Below are 17,390 nucleotides of genomic sequence, written 5' to 3'. Positions count from 1 at the left end.
TGGTTGCTAGTCTGTGAGGTCCTCTGTCTTGCTCATCTCTCGGGGCCCAGCCCAGGACCCGATGGGGGCAGGAGAGGTGGGGGAGGGAGGGATGAGAAGCTTCCCCAGGGTGAACCGCTGGAGCTGGGTCTTCCAATAATTTCCTGCGCCAGGCGAGGTACCCAAGAATAAGAATGACTAACCATAAAAATGTGTACATAAATGGTCTCCTGCAGTGACAGGCACGAGCTAGGCGCTCCAGAAGTGACAGCCATACTTAGAGCAGGAAAACACTGGCGCCACCCGGAGGACATTATATGAGGGCAAAACCACACAGAGGACAACTATGCAGCTCTTGAAAAATAAATAGACCTCAGGCTCCTGGCTGGCTCAGTTGGAAGAGGAAGAGTGTTCAACTCTTGATCTCGGGGTTGTGGGTTCGAGCCCCATATTGGGTGTAGAGATTAGTTAAAAAAAAAATAAACTTGAGGGCACCTGGGTGGCTCAGTGGGTTAAGCGTCCGACTTCGGCTCGGCTCATGATCTCACGGTTTGTGGATTCAGGCCCCACACTGGACTCTCTGCTGTCAGCGCAGAGCGTGCTTTGGCTCTTCTGTCTCCCTCTCTCTCTACCCCTCCCCCGCTCGTGCTCTCTGTCACTCTCTTGTCTCAAAATTAGACACGAATGGGAACTGCGTCCCTTAGATGGCTTGAGGTGCCCAGATAGGGGTACAGCTGGCCAGAATTCAGACATCACAGTTCCGAGTGGGAGCTTTTTCTGTGCTCTCAAGACCTCCCAGGGGGGAGGGGTGTGGTGAGTAGAAAGGACATGGGTCTTCGAGGCAGACCTGGTTTGGGACCTTGATGCCCACCTTGAGGCACCCTACAGACTCGAATCTTCCAGGAGAGGGAGGCCACACTGCCTACCCTGGGGACATTTGTGAAAATTGGTGACAAAGTACAGAAATGGCCAAAGACATCCCCAAGTGAGAGTGGGACTTGAGCCATGGCGTTCGTTGGTAAGGTGGTATCTTTACGAAGGGGAGGGAGTTACAGATGGGGACAAGGGTAGCTAGAAATTTGGACTCTGGCCTTCAGGGCTCATGGCCTGATACACCTCAGAGAGGGAAATCTATACCCAATCCAGGTAAGAAAAAGTGAGAGAGGGTAGCAGTTAAAAACTCAGGTCTGGAGTCAGTCCCTGATGCAGATTCCAGTTTCCAGCTTCCTCACCTCTAATTGTGTGACCTCTTTGGGCCTCAGGGTCATCATCATTAAAACAGGGAGGATCGGGGGCGCCTGGGTGGCTCAGTCAGTTAAGCGTCCAACTTCAGCTCGGGTCACGATCTCGCGGTCCGTGAGTTCGAGCCCCGCATCGGGCTCTGGGCTGATGGCTCAGAGCCTGGAGCCTGCTTCTGATTCTGTGTCTCCCTCTCTCTCTGCCCCTCCCCTGTTCATGCTCTGTCTCTCTCTGTCTCAAAAATACATAAACGTTAAAAAAAAAAAAACAGGGAGGATCGTAGTCCCTACTTCTCAGACTTGTCATGACGATTAAATAAAGTAATGCATGTCAATTGCCCTAGTACAGTGCCTGGCAGAGTTAGGGGTAACAAGGCAGAGGGGCATAAGCCCTTTTTACCTGAGAGAAAAGGATCTAGAGTGCCTAATGGACCTCAGGCTATGGCTAGGAGAAGAGGCCGTGGGGAGGAGGAGGTGTGGCTTTGGCAACCCCACTGTGGAGTGGTGCAGAGGGCAAAGTCAGACAGATGGGAGCAGAATGCCAGCATCACAACTTCCTCGTTGTATAACTTGAAACAAATCACTGCCCTTCTCTAGCCTCAGAAAAATGAACTGTTGTGCCTGGTCACCCAAGGCTCTCTCCCTTCACCTGCTTCTTCCCCAGCACCTGTTCCTGGCCATCGTCTCGCGGGCGAAAGGGGCACAGGCCTTGGAGTCTCAAAGGCTTGCTTTTTGATCCCAGAGCATCACCTGTCACCCGGGTGACTTTGAGGAAATCACTGCTTTGAACAGAATCTTTGCTTCCGTGTCTGGGATCGAGGAGAACCACCCCCCCACACAAGGTTGGCAGGACTAACAGCCAACACATTATATGTGAACGCGCCTCACCCAGTACTTTGAGTAAATATTCATTGTGACCGAATCTTCAGTCTTTTTCTGGGGGGACGCCTACATCTTACAAGTCACTTTAAGAAGAACTTGATTTGGGACACCTGGATGGCTTAGTCGGTTAAGCGTCCAGCTTCAGCTCAAGTCACGATCTCGCCGTTCGTGAGTTCGAGCCCCGCGTCCAACTCTGTGCTGACAGCTTGGAGCCTGGAGCCTGCTTCGGATTCTGTGTCTCCCCCTCTCTCTGCCCCTCCCCCTGCTCACGCTGTCTCTCCCTGTCTCTCAAAAATAAATACACGTCAAAAAATGTTTTTAAAAGAAGAACTCGATCTTACTTTCCTTTCGCAAGTGATCACCTTGAAACTACACATTGGAAGAACATGCACCCTGAGCCCAGCAGACCCAGTCTGGGTCTTGGCTCTAGCTCTGTAGGTTCAGGCAAGTGCCCCATCTCCTCGAGCCCCAGCTGTCTTAGCTATAGACGGGCACTGATAATACCTACTTCACGGGCTCTCGTGGGACGATAATGCCAATAATAATCATTATTATAGTTATAACAACAACAACACACGCGGAGAAGGGCAGTACCTGGCCTCATAACCACCCGATGCAGTGGGACAGCTCTGGAGAGACAGATACCTAGGCAGTCACTAGAAAGCACCTCGCAGACCACCACCTGAAAGCACCACCATCACCTGTCCTGCAGCTGTTACCGGGGGGGGGGGGGGGGGGGGGGGAGAGGGAACAGCCTCGGGGCCACACACCTGAAATGGGGTTCCTGGGTAACTAACTCTGCACAGCAGCTGCCTCTTGAGGCACGGTCTGGATTTCAGCAGGAGGGAGCCGAGGATGAGATACCTCAGGACAAGGAAGCAGACCAGGCATCCGTCCAGCGTGCCAAGCTGGAGTCACAGGGCAACGTGGACCCCTACCTCTGGGTGGGAATGAGTGCTGGGCACCTCGGCTTGGTTCCAGCTTAGTCAGTTTCATTTATGAATTTCGACTCTTGAAAAACCCGAAGCCAAAAGAGAGAACCAGCCCTTGCCAAGCGCCTGCGATGTGCCGGGGGCTTCTGTTACCGCATCTTCATCCGTGAAATGGGTATGATAGTAAAATACTGGCAACCTCCCCGGGTTGATGGAGGATCAAGTGAGAGCCATGGGATCACTTAGCCTGGGTCTGTACTCTAGAAGCCCTTGAGAGACGGTAGCCTGTATTGTCATAAAGCATAGGATAATTGGGAGGAGGTTCCTGAGCTAGAGACCACAAGAGGGGGTGGGGGAGCTTCAGAGAAGGATGATGGACTCAGCTGGGGAAGACATGTACATCCGTATACAGCCTCACCTCTGGGAAGAGGGCCGCATGGGACATGTGTTTCTGGGAGTCCGTGGCGCAGAGACCCTGGGGGTCTAAGTAGGTATTGTCAGTGCCTCTATATAGCTAGGACGGCTGAGGCTCGGGGAGATGAGGCACTTGCCCGAGTCCACAGAGCTAGAGCCAGGACCCCGAAGTGGGCCTGCCGGGCTCAGTGCACGTGTTCCTTCGATGTGTAGTTTCAAGGTGATCATTTGCTTGAGGAGAGTAAGTTCAAGACTAAGACCCTGGGGGTGATGTGGAGGAAGATGTGGAGAGGGCAGAGAGCCAAAGGGGGTGCTGAAGGACGCCAGCACATTAAGGGGAGCAGAGCAGGGTCAGACTGCAAAGGATTCTGGGAAAAACAGCCAGAGAGCTAAGAAAGGGGGGCTCATGGAAGCCAGGAGAAGAGAGTGTGAAAGAAGGAGGAACTGGGAACTAGTTCAGGCAGCACACAGCCGGGTCAAGAAAGCAAAGGCTTCAAAGCCTGTGCTGCACTATTCCCTTTCTCAGACCAGCGCAGGCCCCAAAGCAAGGCAATGGCTGTCCCTGGTGTGTGTCCCCAGCCCCCAGCAAGGGCAAGGCCAGCCTCTGAGGCTCACATAGGGACTCCTAGTCCATCAGGGGCCCCAGGAGAAGAGCCCAGAGGCCATCGAGAGGTTATGCTGCCGAAGCGGGGTGGATCACGTCCCTCTGCAGTGAGGCCCGGACAAGTCTCTTCCTCACCCGTGAGAAGAGGATAATAGCCAAACTTTACCTCGGGGTCGTGTAAGAACCGGAGGATGCCATTTGCAGGATACAAGTGCACAGACACACGCAACGGAAGTGAGCGCTCTTACTATTTTAATATAAAAACGTCCGGCTGTGATGATGATCGTGCATCGAGAAAAAGTTAAATTCATGTCAATCATTCTCTTTTGGGGGACACGGGAACGGGTGCAATACAGGTAGAAAGATTCACAACAGAAGTCACATCTGTGTTATTTGCAAAGACGGTCGGTCTTGGTGGTGAGGTGCCCCCCAGGCATGACTGCCAAGACCCCTCCAGCCCCATCTTCCTGTGCTCTCACCAGAGAGAGTGGTCATCTGTGGACGATCACTCCGCTCAGAAGACCGTAGGGAGCTAAGAAGGCTCGACTGGCTGGGGAAAGGGGACAAAGCCACGCAGAGCATTGTTGAATAACCCGACAAGGTCCAGTTTGGAAGAGTAAAACTCAGTGGTTCTTAAAATGACTTGTAAATATTCGGCCACAGTTAACATTTACAGAAAGTACCCAGCCAGGCGCATTCACATATATCGTCTCTGTTGTTACTCTCGTCAACCTTGCGAGGAAGGGGAGGTTCTCCCCCATCCCAAACAGGGAAGTGAAGATTCAAATAAAGTGATTTGCTCGAAGTCACACAGATGTGACAGATGTGTTTTTAAGTGTAAAAACACACAGATGACAGATGACGGCTCTGGAACTGGAAGACAAGTCTGTGGTCAGGAAGGAGAAGTCAGCTGGATTCAAGGATTGGGGGAAGAAACAGATGGAGGGAGGGAGCCTCGAGTGAGGTGGTGTCCGGGTTTTACTCTGATACGTCCTGGTGGAGCAGAAACAAACATAGGGAGGGGCCGGCACCTGACCTCAAGCCCCCACTGTGTGAGACGGCTATGGAGAGACAGAGCAGATAGCTGAGCAGATGGAGGCATTTTCCTTTAGATCTCCACCTGCATGCACTGTCAACACTTGCATTCGCTGCAAACACCTGCATGCGCTGTAAGCACCTGCATATGCTGCCATCACCTGTCCTTAACAATAAGGAAGGGGACAGGATTGAGGGCTGCCTGCCTGAAACTGAGCCCCACTGGTATCCAGGAGCGACCAGCCCGCAAGCTGCGGGAATCCACAAGCCCTGAATGTGAGGAAGAGGTGAGATCTCTCTGAGCCTCCATTTCCCCAATTGGGAAACATCATGGGGCTTTCCTAAGAACTACATAAGAGAACATAGACAGAACACCCAGAGAATTCCTCACATTTGTCAGATGAGGATTCTGGGGCCTGGAGGAGAGGAGTGACTTATCCACAGTCATGTGTGGAGTGAGCTGGTAATAGAACCCAGATGGGGTCCCAGACCTCCCGACAGCCAGATGCCCTCACTCTCAGGGACCAGTTTATTCTTTCCTCCTGAATCAGAGTGATGTGTTAGCCACAATACCCAAGCCAGCTCCGACCACATTAATAGAGCTAGAGTCCAGAAGTGCATCACATATGTCCAACACCATAGCCACAAGTCACATGTGGTTACTGAGTACTTGAAACATGGCTCGTCCCAAATAGGATGTGATGTAAGGGTAAAAACACACCTGATACAGTATGAAAAGAAAAAAAGTTTGAGATTTGTCATTAATGATTTTTATATTGATTATATGTTGAAATGATACTACTTCGGATGTATTAGGTTATATCCAATATGGTTTGAAATTAATGTTGCCGATTTTTTTCTTACTTTTATAAATAAAAGCCTTTTATAAATAAAATAGAAAATTTAAAGATACACACAGGGCTAACTTTATATTGCTATCGGACAGGGCGGGTCTCAAAGGGAAGGGTAGGGCAGGGAGGAGCATATCCAGACAGGACGAGGAAACTGGGAAAGGGACCCACAAGGAGGTCACAGCATTGCACACCTCCAGGGGCACCGCTGACATCGCCGTCAACTGGGGCTGCATCCTGCGACCCCATGACCCATGTCACCGAAGGGACCCAGGTTCCACCTGGAGAGAGGATGTGGAGAGAGGCGTGGCCGCTGTCTCCAAAGAGCAGAGGACAGTCCTGGGGCCTAGGGAGCAGACGTGTTCTGGGTGGCTCAAAGATGAGAACAGAGGCCTGAGGGAGAGCTCCAGGGAGGCCGACCCCCACTCAAGGCTGGGCCCGCACTGTGGCTCCCTCTTCTGGGGGCGCAAAGGGTGGACGGAGCCTGGCAGATCTGCCTGAGGAGGGGCAGCATGCGAGGAAGATTACCTGCAGCGAATAGGTCCTCCCACCTGGAACCTCGCACTTCCTCTGGCCTGGGTGGCTGCCCCAGGGGGTCAGGACTGAGGGGTTTCCTCAGATTCTGGCCTGATGATAGTAGCACTACAACACCTACTTACTGAGCATCTATTATGCGCCAGGAGACTTTATTGTTACTCTTCCTCCCACCCACTCTGATGAGGTGGCCACTACTTCCTCCACCGGCCAGGTAGGGAAACTGGGGCTCAGAGAGGGGCGGACCAGGCTCCTTGCCCAAGGTTACACAGCCGGGATGAGCTGGGATTTGAACCCAGCCTGGCTGATACCAGTGCCCACCGCGTGGGGTGGCCTCCTCGGGAGCCGGAGGGGCAAGGGCCGGCTGGAGCCCTGGGGACTGGCTTGTTCTTCACGGGAAGCTGGGGCCCCACTGGGCTCTCCAATTAGCGGGAGCAGAGAAATCAGAGGCAGCAACAAGATCTGCTAATGAGCTGCCACATTAAACAATGAGTCACACTTCCATACGGTGCCGCTCCAGCCCTAACCCGGAACAAACAAGCTGTGAGAAACAGTTTACAAAACAGCGAGGTGTGACTGTCTCCCTGCTGCCACCCGCCGCTGCCACCACCACGGCACTGCAGCCACCAGAGCGCCTGCCGCCCACGGGCAGACACGGGCACAGAGGCCGGCCTGGCGGGGCGCGGAGCCAGCCCGGGCTGCCAGCTCCGGAGAGCCACCGCCTCCGGGATGACCCCACGTTGCCGCTTCCACCGCCATTCTAGCCGTCTCCTGGGACGCGGGGGCTCTGGCAGGTGGTCACTCAGTGACCGAGGGCAAGGACTTACTCTCTCTGAGTCTTAGTTCCCTTGTCTGTATTGCAGGGATAATAATACTACCTAGCTCGTTTTTTGGCTGTGATGACTCACTGTGATGGTCACGTCAAGTGCCTCCCACAGTGCCTGGCACACCGTAGGCATGCAGAAAATCCTGGTCCCTCCTCCGCTTCTCCCTGCAGAGGATCCGGCTCAGTGCCAGTCTTGTGGGCGGTCCCATTCACGGTGACCCTTTCCTTTTCCTGTCCCCTATTACACTTACTCGTGCCTCTGGCCTACCCCTCTGTCTGGGGATAGGAACTGTCCTCCTCGTTTCCATACTTCCAGGCCCGGCACAGGGAGGCAGCACGGTGAAGGGGGGAGAGCAACAGGCTTTGGGGATAGCTCACGCCTCTTGCCATTATTAGCGGTAGGATCCCGGGCAGTAAGAACCATTTCTTGAACCCAGACGACGTGTCAAGCGCTTCAGGTGCATCATCTCATTTCATTCCATGAGTTACTTACTATCCCATCTCACGGATGAGGAACTCGATTCTCAGCGCAGAGAAGTGGCGTGGTGTGACGGGCTTTGCGATGAGTCATCTCGGCTCAGCTGGACTACATTTCCCAGAATGCTCTTTCCGACACGGTTCTGGTTAGAACCTCCTTAGTGGTTCGGCTTCTCTAACTGAACCTTGACTGATGCACAGGGCGAGGAGTTCACAGTGAGTGAGCGAGTGATGGAGCTGGAATTCAAAATGAGTCTGCTTGTCACTCGGCTCTAGATTTGTCAACTATTCTGCCCGGATAATAATAACGCATACTTACATAGTAGCTATATGCCAGTTATATAGTAACTCATTTAATCCTCATAACAGTCCCATCAGGTAGTTTTTATTATTATCATCCCACTGATACAAGTGAGGAAAATGAAGCACAGAGAGGCTAGACAATTTGTCCAAGGTCTCACAACTAAAGATGGGGAATCTGAGAGTCAAACAACCCATCTTTTTACGTGTTACATTATTCTGCCTCCCAACTCTTCTGTAACGCCTTCTTTAAGCCTCAATTTTCCTCATCTGTAAAATGGGTTCGTCATATCTAATATTTAAGATCATAGTCATAGCTAAATATTAAAATGTAGCTATAGCACTTTTGGAAAGAGCAAGCAACAGGGAGTCAATTTACCCTCTGTTCTGAGCAACTGAAAACCCACAGAAAATATACAAAACAACAGTTTTCAGACGCTGAACATCAGGCAGCACAAAATAGCAAGCCCTGAGAGAGGAGAAACTAATGAGGTGAGCCCTACGATTGCCAGCTTCTGCCTGGGGAGAGTTTCCAGGCTGCAGCACAGGGAGCGGGGTCCCAGCTGTCTCTGCATTAAGAAGATAGAGCAAGGAGTCTGGGGAGGCCAAAGCAACTAGAGTTCACCGGGCAGAGAACTGCAGAGAAGAGAGCCTTGCAGAGAGAGAGAGAGCCTCAAAAATCTACAGAGAGTTCCCCTCAAGCCTTCAACTGAATATTGAACAGCACTTGTATGTGAGGAAACTATCAGAATTGGAGGAAAGAACATCCCAAAGGAGCAGAGGAAACAGTTTGCAAAGTACACACAAGACCATTCGGTTTGTATCCCTGCCAATCAGAGTGAAAAACCTCGTAAGTCATGGGGCATCTAATTGATTCCTTAGAAGGCTATTGCTTCAGGAGTGGGAAAAAAGGTAACGGTCCTGCCTAAGGACCTAAGTTGAAACGCAAGTCTCAACAGAATCAAACTCTTTTTTAAGTATCAAGTAAGTTGACTGCATCCTAGAACAAAGCTCAAGGATATTTATAGGAACGTTAAAATGGCCAGCACACATGGTAAAATTCACAATGTCTGGAATCCAACCTAAAACTAGCATACGTGAAAAAAAAAAAAAGGCAGGAAAATGCAATCCTTGATAAGGAGAAGTTTATCAATAGAAACAGACCCCAAAATAACACAGAAGATAGAATTAGCATATAAAGATATTAAAACAATAGAACTATGTTCCATATGCTCAGGAAGCTAAAGTAATGACTGATCACGTTACGGGGATACTGGGATGGGTGTGGGGAGGGAGGAAGGCCAAATTTAAGTTCTAGAGATGAAAAATACAGTGTCTGAGATGAAGAATACACTGATAAGGATTAATAACAGATTTGATAGCACAGAAGAAAGGATTAGTACATTTGAAGACATAGCAATAGAAAGATCCCAAATGAAATATATAGAGAAAACAAATTTTTTTTAAACATGGACAGATCATCAGTGAGCTGTGGGACAACTCTAAGAGGCCTAGTATATTTGTAACTGGGGTCCCCAAAAGAGGAGGGGAGCAGAAATATTTTGAAGAAATAATAGTCAAAGTTTTCAAATTTGATAAAAACTAAACCAGGGGATCAAAAATCTCACAGAACATCAAGTATAGGAAACATGAATAAAACTTCACCAAGGCAAGTTTATTATTATAACTTTGTAATAGTAAAATTGCTTAAAACCAGTGATGAGGAGAAAATCCGAAAACAGCCAGAGAAAAAGAGACAGATTACATACAAAGAAATGAAGATAAGAATGACAGCAGGCTTCTCATCAGAAACAATTCAAGTCAGAAGACAGTGGTAAAACATCTTTAAAGTATGGAATGTAAAAATAAAACAAAAAGCCCCCATCAATCTAGAATTCTGTACCCACTGAAAATGTATTTCAAATTTTCTTTTAACGTTTATTTATTTTTGAGACAGAGAGAGACAGAGCATGGGGGGGGGAGGGGCAGAGAGAGAGGGAGACACAGAATCTGAAACGGGCTCCAGGCTCTCAGCTGTCAGCACAGAGCCCGACGCGGGGCTCGAACTCACGGACAGTGAGATCCTGACCTGAACCGAAGTCAGCCGCTTAACCGACTGAGCCACCCAGGCGCCCCTGAAAATGTATTTCAAAACAAAGGTGAAATAAGACTTCTTCCAAGATTAAAAAAAAAAAAAAAAGCTGAAATAATAATTATTATCAAAACTGCATTGTAAGAAATGCTACAGGAAGTCCTTGAGACCAAAGGAAAAATACCAGATAGAAACCTGGATCTACACAAAACAAGGAAGGCCTCCAAAAATGATAACTATGGGGCAAAATATCAAATACTTTTTTTCTTATTTAAAAATATATTTAAAAGATAATTTAGGGGCGCCTGGGTGGCTCAGTCGGCTGAGCGTCCAACTTCAGCTCAGGTCACCATCTCGCAGTTCGTGGGTTCGAGCCCCGCGTCGGGCTCTGTGCTGACTGCTCAGAGCCCGGAGCCTGTTTCAGATTCTGTGTCTCCCTCTCTCTCTGACCCTCCCCCATTCATGCATTATCTCTCTCTGTCTCAAAAATAAATAAACATTAAAAAAATTTTTTTAAATAAAAAAAAAGATAATTTATTGGTTAAAGCAAAAACACATAACGAGTATTCTCGGTTCATAACACATATAGAAGTAAAATGTGTGACAGCAATAGCATAAAGGCTGGGGGAAATGAAAGCACATACTCTTATAGGATTCTTATTCCATACATGAAGTGGTATAATAGTTTTTGAAGAGAGATTGGGATAAATTAAAGATGTATACTATAAACCCCAAAGTAACCACTAAGAAATATATACATATATAGCCAACTAAAACAATAAAGGACATAAAATGATATTTAAAAAAACACAGTCAGAAAAATAGGGAAAAAGGGAATGAGGAACACATGGGACAAAGAGAAAATAAATAGCAAGGTAGATTTAAACCCATTCATATTAATAATCACATTAACTGTGAATGGTCAAAAAAACATAATTAGAAGGCCAAGATTGTCAGACTGTTTATCCAAAGCAAGATCTGATTACATGTTGCCTATAAGAAACTTACTTTATTTTATTATTATTATTTTTATTTTAGAGAGAAAGAGAGTGTGAGTTGGAGAGAGGACAGAGGCAGAGAGAGAAAGGATCTCAAGCAGGCTCCACACTCAGCATGAAGTCCTATGCTAGGCTTAATCCCACAGCCCGAGAATCATGACCTGATGTAAAATCAAGAGTTGGACACTCAACTGACTGAGCCACCCAGCCACCCCAAGAAACTGCTTTAAGTATAAATTTAAATTCTATCAACAACTGATAGAATTTCAAGGATAAATGAGAAAATCTACAATTATAGATGGGGATACTTCAATATTCCTTTCTGAGTAATCAACAGAATAAACAGGCAGAAAATCAGCAAGAATATAGTAGGCATAAACACTGTCAATCAACTTGGCCTAATTGACATTTATAAAACACTTCACCCAACAACAGTAGAGTATACTTTATTAAAATGTGCACAAAACATTTACCAAACTAGACCATAAAACAAGTTTTAATAAATTTAGTATTAGACAAAGTATGTTCTCTGACTATAATAGAATTAAATTAGAAATCAATAATAAAAAGAGATCTATAAAATCCCCAAAATATGTGGAAACTCATTAACATACTTCTAAATATCCCATGGGCCAAAGAAGAAATCATAAAGAACATTAGAAAGTATTTTGAACTGGGGTGCCTGGGTGGCTCAGTTGGTTAAGTATCCGACTTCAGCTCAGGTCATGATCTCACAGTTCGTGGGTTTGAGCCCCGCATCGGGCTCTGTGCTGACAGCTCAGAGCCTGGAGCCTGCTTTAGATTCTGTGTCTCCCTCTCTCTCTGCCTATCCCCTGCTCATGCTCTGTCTCTCAAAAATAAATAAATGTTAAAAAAAAAAAGTTTAAGACCTTTCTCTAAAAAAAAAAAAGGATTTTCAACTGCATGAAAATGAAAATACAATATATCAGAATTTGTGAAATGACACTAAGAAGCATACTTAGGAAAAAGTTTATAGGACTAAACACCTGAATTAGAAAACAAGAAAGGTCTCAAATCAGTGTCATCAGCTTCTACCTTAAGAACTAGAAAAAGAAGAGTAAATTAAGCCCAAGCCAGCAGAAAAGAAGAAATAACAAACATCAGAGCATAAATCAATGACATAGAAAACAGAAAAATCATAGAGAAAATCAATGCAATCAAAAATTCTTCTTGTTTTTAGAAGATCAAATGACTGCTGGAAAAACACCAAATGGGGGGCACCTGGGTAGCTCAGTCGGCTAAGCACCTGACTTCAGCTCAGGTTCATGAGTTCAAGCCCCACGTTGGGCTCTGTGCTGACAGTTCAGAGCCTGGAGCCTGCTTCAGATCGTGTGCCTCCCTCTCTCTCTCTGCCCCTCCCCCACTCGTGCTCTGTCTCTGTCGCTCAAAAATAAATAAACGTTAAAAAAATTTTTTTTAGAAAAAAAGGAAAAACACCAAATAAGTAAGATGCAACAGAGCACCAACTGATTTATTACATCTTGGATATTATTTATTGCGTGATATTGGATTATCCAGGCCTCAGTTTCTTGTGTAAAATAGAGATAATAGTACCCACCTTGCACATTTATATATCACTAGTGAGAATGAAAAATGTAAGAACCTTCTAGCCACATCTGTCAATACTGATCAAATTTTAAATGCATTTACCCTTTTGCCCAGTAGTTGCAGTTCTTGGACTCTATTTATATCAACAGTTCTTTCAAGTTATAATTCTGATACCACACAATTCACCCATTTAACCTGTAAAATATAATGACTTTGGTTTATTCACAGAGTGGTACAACCTATTTTAAAAGATTTCCACCCCCCCCCCCCCGGAAGAAACTCCATACCTATTAGCAATCCCTGTAATTTCCTACCAATTGCCTCAGCCCCAGACAACAACGAATCTAATTTCTCTCTCCACAGATTTGCTTATTCTGGAAATTTCATATAAATGGAATTCATACAAATGTCATCCTTTGTGGCTGGCTTCCTTCACTTAGCATAATGCTTTCAAGTTTCATCCATACTGTAGCATGGATCAGTACTTCATTGTTTTTATTGCTTAATAATATTCCATTATCTGGATATACCACATGTTTACCCATTCACCGGTTGATGAATCCAACATTTGGATTGTTTCTATTTTTGCCTATTATGAATAATGCTGCTATGAACATGCACGTACAAGTTTTTGCGTGGACACATGTTTTCATGTCTCTTGGATATCTACCTAGGAGTAGACTTTCTGAGTCAAAGGATAACTCCATGTTTAACATTTTGAACAACTTCCAAACTGTTTTCCAAAGAGGTTGCACCATTATGCATTCCCACCAAGAAGGTATTAGAGTTCCAATTTCTCCACAGTCTCACCAACTATTATGGACGGAATGTTTTCATGTGTCCCAAATTCATATGCAGAAGCCCTAACCCTCAGTGCAGCTGTGTTTGGAGATGGGGCCCATGAGGAGGTGAAAGCTTAATGAAATCCTAATGGTGGAACTCTAATCTGATCGCTGCCCTTATAAGAAGAGACAGCAGAGCTCTCTCTCCTTTCTCTGAACGTGCACAAAGAGTCCCTTGAGCACACAGTGACATGGCAGCCATTTACAACCAGAAAGTGAAGTCTCACAAGAAACCAATTGGCCAACACCTTAATCCTGGACTTCTTGGCCTTTAGAGCTATAAGAAATAAATTTCTGTTGTTTAAACCAACCAGTCTGTGGTATTTTTGTCATAGTAACCTGAGTAGGCTAAGACACCAACGCTTGTTATTGTCTGTCTTTTTGATTATTGCCATCCTCGTGGATGTGGTATCTCATTGTGGTTTAGATTTGGGTTTCCCTAATGGCTAACAATGGTGACTATCTTTTCATGCGCTTATCAGCCATTCGTGTATCTTCTTTAGAGGAATGTATATTCAAATATCTTGCCCAGTTTTTTCAATTGGCTTATCATTTTATTATTAAGCCCACATATATTCTTATACTCATGTAAAACGATACCTACACAGCCTATTGGTTGCAACAGATTGGAAATAACCCTGGTGTTCATCATCAGGAACTGTGTAGTTCATTCCCACGTTGGAATATTATGCAGCCATAAAAAAGAAAGAGAAGGGTCACGGGGTACTTTATAGAAAGCATACCAGAATGTATTGGTAAAGGAAAACAAACAAGGTGTAGAACTATATATAATACTATATAATATAGTATATGTGTGTATAGTATTCTTTCTTTGACGAAAGAGGGAGAGGGCCATCTGGGTGGCTCAGTCAGTTTAGTGTCTGACTCTTGATTTCAGCTCAGGTCATGATCTCATAGTTTGTGGGATCGAGCCCCACATCGGGCTCGTTGCTGACAGTGCAGAGCCTGCTTGAGGTTTTCTCTCTCTTTCTCTCACTCTCTCTCTGCCCCTCCCCCACCCACTTGTGCTTGCTCTGTCTCTCTCTCTCTCTCTCAAATAAATAAATAAATAAATAAACAAACAAACAAACATCAGGAAAAAATGTGGTGCGCCTGAAACCCAGACTTTCAGATCCAAAAGCCACTGCTTTAAAAAAAGAGAGAGACAATAATACACACACACACACACACACACACACACACACACACATATAATTGTTATTTGCTTATATTGCCATAAATAACCATTTGAAGGATCTACAGGAAATAAAGCGATTAGCCATGTGGCCGGAGGTGGGTCAGGAACAGGAATAAAACTGAGCACTCTCATTGTATAGCTTTATATATTATTTTGATTTTTTGAACCATTTAAATGTGTTACTTATCCCAAACACTAGAAAATGAAACACGAAATGTTTACAGTTCATTCAAGAATCTGGCCCACAGTAGGTGTTTCCTCTGAGGCCCTTCATGGTGGGAGGAGAGTGGGGCACGGCCACACACAGCTCCAGGCTTACATCGTTCTGGACCCCAGGGGAAATGGAAGTATCTTCTCACCCAGCATTCACAGACGAAAAGCTCAAGGAAGGAGTCACATGCTCATCCCGGTGGCAAGCAGCAGGAACCATGATTTGGTGCCCCATTTTGCATTCCCACCAACAAGATATGAGAGTCCTAATTCCTCCACCTTCTCACCAACTGTTGTGGACTGAATGTTTGTGTCCTCCCTACCCTCATTCATATCTTGAAGCCCTAACCCCAGGGTGACCGGGGAGATGGGCCCTGTGAGGAGGTGAAAGGTTAAATGAGGCCATGAGGAGGGGAGGTACCAGTGGGAGTGTCATTTCTTCCATGTGAGGAAGGGGCAGAGAAAATGCTGTGCAGATCAAAACAACAGACATCTACCTGAGCAGGGGAGACAGGCAATATGAAAAGACAGTTCTTAGAGTGTGGTGCATGCCACGATATGGGTAGGGTGCTGTGGGAGGCCAGAGGAGATAGCAGTCTAGCCAGGAAGCCTTCTTGGTGGTGGTGATGCTCTGTCTGAGTTTTAGACGATGAGTAGGAGGCTGTCTTCAGGGGATGGGAGGAGAGAATGTGGACAGTGTTCCAGGCAGAGAGAAAGGCAACACGAGCAAACACCCGGAAAAGGAACGTCATATTATGAGCTGAACTGTGTCCCCCATAATATTTGTATGTTAGAGAGCTAAACCCCAATACCTCAGAAAGTGGCTGTGTTTGGCGACAGGGCCTTTAAAGAAGTAATTAAGGTTGAATGATGTCATATGGGTGGGCCCTAATCCAATCTGACTGGTTCCCTTATAAGAAGAAGAAATTTGGACACACAAAGAGACAGGAAAAGACACACAGCGGAAAGGCCATGTGTCTGCAAGCCAAGGAGAGAGGCCTCAGAGAAACCAAACCTGCCAACACTTTTTATTGATCTTGGACTTCTAGCCTCCAGAACCGTGAGGAAATAAATTTCCATTGTTTAAGCCCCCAGCCTGTGGGCTTTGTTATGGTAGCCTGAGCCAGACCGTGCAGGTAGCATGATGTATTCTGGAATTTCCGGCCAGTCTGCCTTGTTCGTCTGCAAGGTATGAGGCAGGAATGACAGGTCCCTGTACAGGACAGTTACAAGCACAGCATGCAGTTTAGTGGAAATAAAAATAGCTCATGTTTCCTGAGTATCTATTATGCTGGACATTGTGCTCTGTTCCTTACAGGCATTCACTGGTTAAAATCTCCCTACAACCCTGGGGCGCCTGGGTGGCTCAGTCGGTTGAGTGTCCCACTCTTGACTTTGGCTCAAGTCACGATCTCATGGCTCGTGAGTTCAAGCCCACAGCCGCTCTCTGCGCTGACAGTGCGGAACCTGCTTGGGATTCTCTCTCTTCTTCCCTCTCCGCCCCTCCCTCACTCTCTAAAAATAAATAAATAAACATAAAAAATCTCACCACAATCCTCTAAGTGCCATTTTCCTTCCCTCAGTAAAGAAAACTGAGGCACAGAGAGGTTAAGTGACTTCCCCAGGATCACCCAGCTGACAAGTGATGGAGCTGGGATCGGAATCCACAGCCGTCTGATTGCAACCCTGAGGAGGAAGGATACTCAGGATCTGGCACCTGCTGGAAGTGGTGGTGGAGGGGACGCTGAGGTTTTGAGCCCGAAAGCCTGGCCCGTGCTGGTGCCACAACTTCCGAGACCTAGCAGGGGTGGGCTTGGACGTGGGCAGCAGTGTGACACGAGCTGGTCAGTACACGAGGCTTGAAGCCGAGCCCTGGGTTCAGATCCCGGCGCTGGTTCTGTGTGAGGCTTTGGACAAGTACCTTTGCCTTTTTGAAACTTGATTTCCTCATGCAGGAATAATACCGTATTTCTCTCAAAATACTCAACAAATGATAAACTAATACTAGTATTTTCCTGAAAACTACCATCTCAGGGAGGGGGTGGGAGGTGACGTGCTCTTTCGGAGGTGCATTTGACCCCCAAACGTACTTGCTGGCCCTTCCTGGAACTCTTCCCCCAATTCTGACCCCTCCCTGTGGCAATCCTGTGTTCCAGGGCCCCCAGCTTCCTCCGGGAAGCCCTCCCCACGGCTGCTGTTCTGGGTCTTCTGATCCTTGTAGAGCATGTCTCTGAATAACTGGCCTGCCCCCACGGGGTGGTTGATGCAGGGGACAGGAGAGACTCCATTTACCTCCATGGTTTTCCTCCCTCTGCCCTCTTCCCTCCCCCTCCTTCCTGTCACTGTTTCTCTAGAAATCCTTGCAGTGTTACCACCGGGGTGACAAGAGACCCCAGTGCTCACTTCCAA

Source organism: Acinonyx jubatus, chromosome C1 (assembly GCF_027475565.1).
Source record: "Acinonyx jubatus isolate Ajub_Pintada_27869175 chromosome C1, VMU_Ajub_asm_v1.0, whole genome shotgun sequence".
NCBI lineage: Eukaryota > Metazoa > Chordata > Mammalia > Carnivora > Felidae > Acinonyx > Acinonyx jubatus.
This window is presented reverse-complemented; position numbering follows the sequence as displayed.